The sequence below is a fragment of the Loxodonta africana genome, chromosome 8, assembly GCF_030014295.1.
Source record: "Loxodonta africana isolate mLoxAfr1 chromosome 8, mLoxAfr1.hap2, whole genome shotgun sequence".
Lineage (NCBI taxonomy): Eukaryota > Metazoa > Chordata > Mammalia > Proboscidea > Elephantidae > Loxodonta > Loxodonta africana.
Genome location: NC_087349.1, coordinates 125,367,293 through 125,377,382, shown reverse-complemented (window position 1 = coordinate 125,377,382; position 10,090 = coordinate 125,367,293). Strand labels below are relative to the sequence as shown.

General features: G+C 43.0%; 1 protein-coding gene across 8 annotated transcripts in view; it reads left to right on the top strand.

Moving 5' to 3' along the window:
- The first annotated feature begins 217 nt into the window (after positions 1-217).
- CCSER2 (coiled-coil serine rich protein 2) overlaps positions 218-10,090 on the top strand; it is a 245,528-nt gene continuing 235,655 nt past the window's right edge. For 6 of the 8 annotated variants that reach the window (XM_064290312.1, XM_064290313.1, XM_064290309.1 and 3 more), the window contains exon 1: positions 218-351. The gene's annotated coding sequence lies outside the window, so the exon portion shown is untranslated. Of the gene's footprint in view, positions 352-573; positions 1,065-10,090 lie in introns of those variants that run through there. The other 2 variants (XM_064290311.1, XM_064290310.1) reach the window with 2 other exon arrangements.

Here is a 10,090-nt window from a genome sequence, read left to right as displayed (position 1 = left end):
GCAGGCGACAGGCCCGTGGCCAGGCCGGCGGTGGGCTGAGGCCGGCGCGGGCGGCGGGGCGGGGCCCGGCCTGCGGGGTCTGCGCCTGCGCGCGCTTGGAGGGGCAGGGCTGCGTGCGCGCGTGGTGCGCGGCCCGAGGGCGGAGCCCGGGCGGGCGCCGGTGAGGGGTGCGCGGCGGCACGGTCTGGCGCTCCCTCAGGCCGCGGGTGCGCTGCTGGCAGCTGCGGGTCGGGCGGCCGGGATGTGACAGGCGGCCTCTCGCCGCACCTTTCCTCCTTCCGTCCTTGGGCCCGAGGGCCGCCGGGGCCCGTAGGCCGGCCACGGCGGAGGAGGCAGCGCGACCTCTGCGCGGTGAGAGGCGGGCCGGGGTCGGGGCGGAGTCGGGCGGGCGCCTGCGACTGTAGCGGCCGGGGGCGCGGCCGGGCGCGCGGAGGCCGGTTCCCCGGGCGAGGCGGCGCGGCGTCCTGCGCCTCGGGGGCTACCCCTCGCGCCCCGCGAGCTGCCGGGGCGGGGTCGGCGGCACCGGCTGGACGCCCCCCGCCCCCGGGCCGTGACAGGCGCGCCAGGGCCGCGGGGCAGCGCCTTTCTCTGAGGAGAAGACGGGGCGAGGCTGCGGTGCCCAGGGGTTTCGGAGCCAGGATGCTTGTGAGGCTTGCTGGAGGAGAGTCCCGGGGTGCCCCGAACAGCGGCTCTCGTCGTTGTTCATTACTAGGCCCGAACAAAGACACACCCTGAACACACCCCGAGGTAAAACTTTGGCGGACCACGGTGCTGCCGTAGGGACGGATGCTTTTCTCGCTCCTTGGTAGACACCTGCGGTTTTTGTACGGACGTTTTTATGCACCTACTTTCTTGTCATTAGGAAAGGAAGGATGACTCCTTGGAAAAGCTGTCCCTCGGTGGCTGAGCTTGAGTTTGAATTTCAATAATTGCAAATTCATCTTTGTAGACTACCCAGCCAATTCAGCTTGCTGTTCCCAGGTTAGGCCTGAACCGTCTGGAAACGACTGATAGCTGGACTCGTCGTGGTCCCCGATTGGAATCTCAGTGTTTCATTCCTATGGGTGAGATAATTGGGTTGTTAACCTTTTGAAAACAGCTATTTTAAAAGGCATTCCCTTTCTTTTTTTTTCCCTGAGCGTTGAAATATTAATGGAACCTATTAATTTTGCCCCCCCCCCTTCTTTTTTGGAAGCATCATTTTTTAGGCTGGTTTAAAGAGATTTAGTGGTGGCAGCTCTTCTTCAACCTTAAGATACTCTCCTTTGCAAAAGATCTTTACAAAATATGTCTTGTTATTTGTAATCAATATATGATAAGGATGCAAACGTTCTTGAATGTTTGGCCTGGAGTCCACCTTCTTCATTACTGTTTGCCTCTACTTACTGTTTCTTATTTGGTTGTTTTCTTTAATGTTTTAAATAATCTTTGAATAAAAACATACACTTTCTTGAACCGTTTAGCTGTGTGTATTGTCTTAGTTCAATGTTGTATTAATATGCCATAGTCAGAAGCTGCTAGAAGTCATCCTGGGAGTAGGAAGTGTCCCCCCCCCCCCCCCGCCCCACCCGCTTTTTAAATCACTCTTCTACAGCACTGGGTTACCTTTTGAAATCCAGACCTGCATTTTGCTTGTTACCTTTACTCAACTTCCTTGTATGGTGGAAGAGGGAGACTTTGATTACCTGTTTAAAAGTCCTTCAGTGACTCTCTATAGCCTGTATTGGTAAGACTCAAAGTCCTTCACCTTTTCTGGTACATGCCTGCACTCCATTCCAGTTTTATCTTCTACCATTACTTCTGCCCTCTGTATGCGAGACTACTCGCAGTTCTCTGAAGACCTTTTCTTTTGTATTTAACTTACCCTGTTCCCTCTGTTGAGAATTCTCTTTTTCTCCTCTACCTGGTTAACAACTTGCCCTATAAGACCTAACTGAAATACCTCCTCTGATCTGTCCAGACATTTCGACCTGCTTGTCTTGACTGATAGAGACTTGTCCTTCTGTACTGCATCCAGTAGTACAGTGTACATTCCACAGTTAGCGTTTGTCCATTGGTAGTTATTTATGTATGCATTTCCGCCACCAGATTTTGGGGAAAGAAGGGACCTTTGCAAGTCTAGCACACGCTATTGCGAGGCACAGGTGCTCAAAAAGTATTAAATGAATTACTTTTTGAAGAATGAGAATGGTTTCAATCTTTTTTTTTTGTAATAGCTCTTTTAAAAAAATTATATTTTACTGTGTTTTCAGTGAAAGTTTACAAAGCAAATTAGGTTCCCCTTTGACAATTTCAGTACAGGTTATTCAGTGACATTAACTACATTTCTTACTATGTACCCACATTCTCTCTAATTGCGTTCTGGTTGTTCCGTTTTCAGTGCTCTAGTTTCCCTGCCCCCTTATCTTCTCATATTTGCTTTAAAGTAGTTATTGACCTTTGGGTCCCATATAGATGGTTTTTTAATGGAGCACAGTAATCATTGGTAATATCCTTTATTTCGTGTGCCAATTTCACTAAAAGGTGACCTTGGGATAGTTTCAGTTCAAGGTTTAAAGAGAATCTCAGGGCGATAGTCTCAGGGAGTCCTCTGGTCTCAACTGGTCTGGTTAGTCTGGAGTTTTTAAGAATTTGCAATCTGTTCCATGTTTTCTTCCCGTTCTATCAGGGTGCATCCCTAGAACCATCAGTAGTGGTAGCAGGGCACTATCTAGTTCTTCTGGCCTCAGGGTAGATACTGCCGAGGCCCTTGTAGGCTGTTAGCCCTGTAGACTAGTTTCTTCTCTGAGACTTTGGTTTCCTTCTTTATCTTTTGCTCCAGACAAGTAGAGACCAGTAGTTGTATCTTAGATTACTACTTGAAAGCTTTTAAGACCCCAGATGCTCGCTACTCACCTCCCTAGAATGCAGAACATGAACTTCGTGAACTGTAAGAATGGCTTCAGTCGTGAGTATGGTGTTAAGGTCAGCAAAAATGCTGCAGACTGCCTCTTTTCATTATCAGAAAACTTAGAATGAATCATAAGGTACTTGTAAGTTTTCCAGAACAAAGTCAAAATTGTTACTGCTGGTTAGGAATGAAACCCCAGTTATGATGGGGAAAAAACATCCGTTTTAGGACTCAAGAATAAAAGGAATGGCGAATAATGATTGCTGCTTCATAGATCCTAAACTTTCACTTGAGAAGAAGTAATTTGCCCAAGGTGACACTGGTAGAAAAGGACAGAGCTGGGATTATACTCCAGGTTTTTCGATCATCTGTGTACTTCACCCTTGCCCCCTCCCTGCCTCTGACCCCTCCCTGCCCTGTTTTCTAATTCTTAACTCTTAATGATTGTTTTACAGTCTGGGAGAAGTGTTTGTAGGCTTGGGAATGTGGAACTTGAATTAACAGATTATTTGGTTCAATTTTAAAATTTTTACCTGTTAAAAGACTAAAGCCTGAAAAGGGAAGTAACTTGCTTTTTCTTAGGTTCAATTGTATCTCATCTCTCCTGACCTTATGTTTATGGACTCCAGGATGCTTTGGGGGAAAATGAGGAATTGACCTGTTTTCAGAGGGAGAGCAAATGCACTTGCACACTCTTGCTTGATAAATCCTTAGCTGCTACTCCTAGGGGCTTAGAGTCCTTGAGTGGCTGAGATACATGATAATTCATGTAAGGATATGGGAGAAACCCAACCTTCCCCATTACATGTGCCTTGATTCTTTTTAACCTCGGTCCCTGGGGCACTCTCCAGATGTCACATGACAAGTGGGTTGTGCTTACCATATGGAGAGTCTACGTACGTGTTGTATACATTTTGACGGTAAAATGAGATTTTAATGTAATGTTACAGCTGGCTAATAGCGTGGCTAAAATTACACGCGTGGCTAGCCTGTATGTGAGAATAGCCCGTTTGATTACTCCCATGCCATAGTTTTTTTAGGAAAAAAATCGATTGTGATTTTTGACCTCTGGAAGTCAATTTTGAAATGTGCACTTAGTGTGGTGGGTCCCATCACTTCCAATCAGCTTTTTATTTTATAAACAGCATAATGGTCATAAAAATGGTCATAAAAAAAAGGTCATAAAAAATGGTCATAGATAAGGAAAAAATAAAAATAAAAAAACAAAAATTTTCTCATTTGTTATTTTGTTACGCATACATGATTTTATAATAATTAAGAATTTTTATTTTATCAAAACATAATTTTAAAACGGGCTTCTATATATAGTGTGTTTTCTTTCTGCTGGTCACTGAACAGTGTTACCGTAAGCTGAGTTACGTGTTAATAGACATCCAGGTTGCTGCCCGTTTTCCAGGTAAAGCAGTTAGCATGTAGCTGTGCTTCCTTTTGTGTCTTTTCTTTAGGATAAGGTCCCAAGGGTGGAATTATAAGGTTCAGATTGTAAGAAAGTTTTTGTCACCTTTGAAAAATTTGCCAGGATTATTTCTGAAAGACTGTATTGATTTACAGTGCCTCCAGCAGAGTTTGGATGATCAGTTTTATTTTTTTACAGGCTTTTATTTTTAAAATTTGTTTTTCAAAGTGGCTATAAACGTACCTATCATCTAAATTGCCGTGCACCATACAATAGCAAATGTAGTATTTTTCTACTTTTATTAATTTTGTCCTTTGTATGAATTATCTTTTGTCCATAAATTTACAAGACCCTTAGCAATTTTCATTAACACTTCAGACCATTAATACATTAATCCTTTGAAATGGTCCTAGTCTTTCATTTTGTTATTGTTGTAGGCTTTGTAGTTTTAAACATTATGAAAATCATGAATTTTTTAAAAAGAATTAGTGATTTTGTTTTTTGATAGTGAGGCCTGAATATGAATGTCACTCCAGCATGTGATGCATACTTTTATCTTTTTAAGCTTCTAGAGTTTATTTTGTAAAATTATGTATGTCTTTAGAAAATTATATGCAATTGGAACTGCATTTATTTTATATGGATTCTTTATTTCTGTAGAATACCATTGGTAAACTATTGCCTTTTTTTCTTCCTGAACTTGAATAGGGGAGAAAAACGAATCTAGTTTTTTTTTATGTAAATGAGTACTTTTTAAAAAATAAACTGTGATAAAATTTAGACAAACCAAATTTTCATCAAACCAGTATTTTGGCTACTTGAAATCTTTGTTAGCTCAGGATTACCAACTAGATTTTCTCTTATTGTTAATCATTCTAAGATACATGAAAGTAAAACCTTGATTATCTGCTCCTTTGGGGAGCAAGGCATGCTAGGTAGATGAGCTAGTCCAGGATAACAGTTAACATTGAGTGCTGCGAACTGTGGTGGCACTCGGCATGTAATTTCTTATTTAATCCTCACAACAACCATACGAGGTAGGCTGTTTTAGTTTCATCATTTTGCAGATAAGAAAATTTAGAGAGGTAAAGTGACCTGCAAAAAGTCACAGCTGGTAAGGGTTGGAAGTGGACTTTAACTCAGTCAGCCTGCTTTTAGCTGCCTTCTGTTCTACCTCCTAGTCTAGCTGAGGGTTCATTGGGTGACTACTTAAAAGGAGCTTTTTAAAAAGTGTATTATATTACCTTATTTGCTGTGCTAGGGGTTTGGACTTTATCTCTTAGGCACTGAAAAGATACTAGATGTTTCAAAGCAAGGGATGGCTATGGTATATTATATCTTTTAGGAAGATAGCTGTTGTGGCGGTGTGGAAAATATATTGGATTATGTTTCTGATAGGAAGTGTTTGAAACAGTTACATGAAAAGCGAAGGCTTGGGTGGTAAGGTGGAGTGGAGATGGGGATGTTACGGAAAGTTACAGGACTTAGTATCTGACTTACACTAGAGTGGGAAGGTGGAGTGTGGTTGTGGAGAACACAGAACATCATCAGGGGTTGGTGGGTGCAAACGAACATGTGTTCACAGTGCTTTGTTACACGGTACTTTCATAGCACTGACTCTGATGTGCTCTTCTAGTGACACGTCCAGCTGCCCCGCTGGATTGAGGCTGGTCAGGGACAGGGACTAAGGAGAAGGCAGGGATGAGCTGAAGCAGGAAGACAGCAAGAGATTGAACGGGGGTGGGGAATAGCAAAATCAAAGAGTGGGTGGAGGCGGAGGCGCCCTGGAAGGTGACAGCTGTGGGGGAGGAGGAGGAGAACCATCAGTGAGGAAGCCAGAAGTCAAGTTGGGGAGGGGTGTCAAGGAGAGGGGAATATTGGCACGGAAGTGGATGTGTAGAATGCCATCTCCAGCTACAAACAGTTGTGGCTGGCATGTGCTGATGGTCAGTGGTTGTATAGTGCTAAGTTGTCTTTTCTTTGCTACTGACTCCTTTTTCCCTCCATACCTTTCTCAGAGTATCCTGTGGCTTCCTGTCTCTTGGCTTCTAACCTCTGCTTGCCACAGGTGCTGATGCTGGGGGCATGACTCAGCCTGTTGAGATCAGCCAGTCAGAACACTCCTTTCTTTTTAAGTGAGTTGATCAATTATGGTATACTTGACGTAGTCTCTGCTGTTTCAGCTTACCAGAAAAGCCAAACCCACTGCCGTCGAGTTGATTCTGACTCATAGCGACCCTATAGGACAGAGTGGAACTGCACCATAGAGTCCCAAGGAGTGCCTGGCGGATTCGAACTGCTGACCTCTTGGTTAGCAGCTGTAGCACTTAACCACTATGCCACCAGGGTTTCCTGTTTTAGCTTAAGCTGAGTTAATTGCTTTTGAATGCCCCAGAGTTATACTTCCTTGTGTTTAAAGGCTTCTCATTGGTTATTTTGAGATTTGGAGCCATTGGGAAGCCAGCTGTCTATGAAATCTAAGTTTTTTACCTGTTTACTTTTCCATGTTGATCAGTTGAGTTAGGCTGAATATAGTTGGTCATCTCAGAGGATTGTTGATATTAAAAATGTCCCAGGGCCATCATTGTAAATAATTAAGAACCTCTCTTTTCTTTGCACATTTCTGTAGTTATGTACAGTATGGGAGTTTGTTTTAAATTTCCTTGGTCAGTTTCTTACTTCATATGTCTGTTCTTCAAAGCGTCAGTTGAAAAGGAATTTACCGTTGGTGTCTCCTCCTATCGTTTGCTTTAGAGCATCCTTACCTTCCCCTTTGTGCCTTCTCTTGCCCAGTTTCTTCACTTGGTAAGCACAATGGGAAAGGGGGAAAGAGAAAAAGCTGTGTAATTACTCCTCCCTTCCCTTCCACAGTTGTTCCCCCCCCATCACTGCTCCCAGCTGTTCGCTTTGGCATGGTCTCTGCTCCATATCTTCAGTTCTCTGTGTGGCAATGGAGATAGAAGGCACAGTTCTCAATTCTTTAGCCGAGAAACACTTGACATCTCAGGATTTGGATCCTTCTCTGAGTCTGGTATTGAAAAGCGCATATGACACCTCATACCTTACTAGAAGCTTTCTATTCCCTCGCAGTCTACCTCTTTTTAAAATGCAGAAAAATATATTTCAGTTCTGTTTCTTTGAGTTTTTCTGTCTTTGTCTCATCCCTCCCCTACCCCAATGTAATAAAATCTCTGATGACTGAAGCCCAGAATACACTAGGGATGATGGAAAGGGGCAGACGCTAGAAGGTACTTTGAATTGTTGTTGTCCTCGTACTAATGATATTTGGTTGCAGCCTGAGTGCTTTGAGAGCTTTCTCTGAGCATTACGTCTTGGCAGCCAGTGTTAGTTTGGAGTCACAAACTGCTCTGTAGACCATAGCATAGAAAAGCAGGAAATACTCATAATAGCTATTTAAGTGCTTAGAGTGGGCGTGGTGATATTTTGGTCAGAATTGGTAGGCCAGCTTCCAGGAAACCTATCCTGGTGAATTTTTTCAGGAGGTGGGGAGTTGGGGATGGTCATCCTTTTTCTTTTTTTCCCATCCTTCTTCTTCATTTTATTTTTTAAAATTTTCTCAAGTCTATTTTCCTCATTTTGGCCTAGCATCTCAAATAAACTCTTATTTATTACTGGTGCCAATAAAAATTGTAGACTTGGCCATTATTGTGGCCACTGTTGATGTCTGCATTTTTACAGGCCCTGAGAAGTTCTTCAATGTAAATTCCCTCAGTCCTGGATTTGAAACCAGATCCTGAGGCTCGATTTTCCTCATTCATGCATTCATCCCGTCAAGAGTACCCTCTGAGCACTTGCTAGGTCGTGCAGTGGAAAAAAAACAAATTTTATGCCCTCGAAGCCCTTACATTCCAATTACAAGGTACAGAAAGTAAACACATAAATTTATGTGGAATGTGTCAGCCCTGGTAGAGCCCTGGTAGCACGGTGGTTAAGCGTTTGGTTGCTTACCAAAAGGTCGGCAATTCAAATCCACAAGCTGCTCCTTAGGGCCACTATGAGTCGGAATTGACTCCACGGCAGTGGATTTTTTTGTGTGTGTGTCAGCCCTGGCGGCACACTGGTTAAGAGTTCAGGCTGGTAACCAGAAGGTTGGCAGTGTGAATCTACAGGCCATTCCTTGGAAACCCTATGGGGCAGTTCTGCTCTGTCCTGTAGGGTCGCTATGAGTTGGAATCGACTTGATGGCAACTTTTTTCTTTTTTGGTTCATATCAGTTATTGTAGTGCTGTAGAGAAAAACCAGAATAAGGGAGAAAGAGCATGGTTATGAGAGGGGTGTATTACTGATTTAGATAAAGTAGCTGTGGAAGGCCTCAGTGATTAATGGTATTTGAGCAGAGGTCTGAAAGAAGGAATAGTGTGATCTGTGCAGTTACTGGGGAAGAGAGAGCATTTGAGGAAGATGGAGCAGTGGATGCAAAGGTCCCGCAGCTAAAGTGTGTTTGGCCTGTTCGAGGAGTGGCAGGTAGGTCAGTGCAGGCATTGAGGGGAATGATTGACAGAAGATGAGGTCAGAGAGGCTGAGTGGGGATGGGGAGTGAGATCATGTATGACTTTGTAGGCAGTTATAAGGGCTTAGGTTTTTATTTGAAGGTGGGAAGCCAATGTAGGTTTTTTTTTTTTTTTTAATAATATTTATTTTGTTGTTGTTGAGAATATACAGAGCAAAACCTAACACCAATTCAACAGTGTCTGTGTGTACCAATTAGTGACATTGATTACACTTTGAGTTGTGTAACCATTCTCACCTTCCTTTTCTAAGTTGTTCCTCTGCCATTAACATAAATTTACTGCCGCCTAAGGTTCCTATCTAATCTTTTGAGTTGCTGTTGTTGATTTGATCCCATATAGATAGTTCTTACAGTAGCATAAAGCTCAAGGCAGACATTTTTTACTAATTACTAATTAAGCTAATCTATTATTTGGTTTTAAGAAGACTTCAGGGGATATTTTTGGTTTAAGGTTTAAAGATTATCTCAAGGCAGTAGTTTCAGGGGTTCATCCAACTTTCATGGCTCTGTGAAGTCTGGAGTCCATGAGAATTTAAAATTCTGTTCTGCATTTTTCCCCATTTGATCAGGATTCTTTGGAATCTTTGATCAAAATGTTCAGTAATGGTAGCTGGGCACCATCCAGTTCTTCTGCTCTCATGGCAAAAGGAGGCAGGTGTTGTACTAAATGGCTCTGAATTGTAAACTTTAAAATGGTTAGTTTTATGTTATGTAAATTTCATCTCAATTAAACAAGAAGAAATAAATAAAGGAGGCAGTTGTTCAGGGAGGCAGTTAGCCACACATTCTGTACCCTCTTCCTAGCCTTGACTCTCCTTCTTTCTCTATTGTTCCAGGCAAAAGGAGAACAATTGTTATGCCTTGGATGGCTGCTTACAAGCTTTTAAGACCCCAGGCACTACGCATTGAACTAGGAGGGTAGAACTGAGGCTCTAAACATGTTATTATGCCAGTTAACTGGGATGTTGCATGAAACCCAGGACCCCCAACCTTCAAAGCAAGAAACCAAATTCTGTGAGGTTTTTGGTTGTACATAACCAGCCTCAGCAGTTACTTTTTCCTGTTGTTGTTGTAAATATATCTATCACACAGCTTTTGGGCAATGACTAGTTTTTATTATTTAAAATAGTGTAACAAATTGTCAAATAGCATTAGAAGCATAGCTATGGTCATCTCCTAAACATGATTAAGTAAAAGAAAAGCCTGTAGACAACCTGGAAGCCTCATTCTTTAAGATCCCTAGACACGGGAT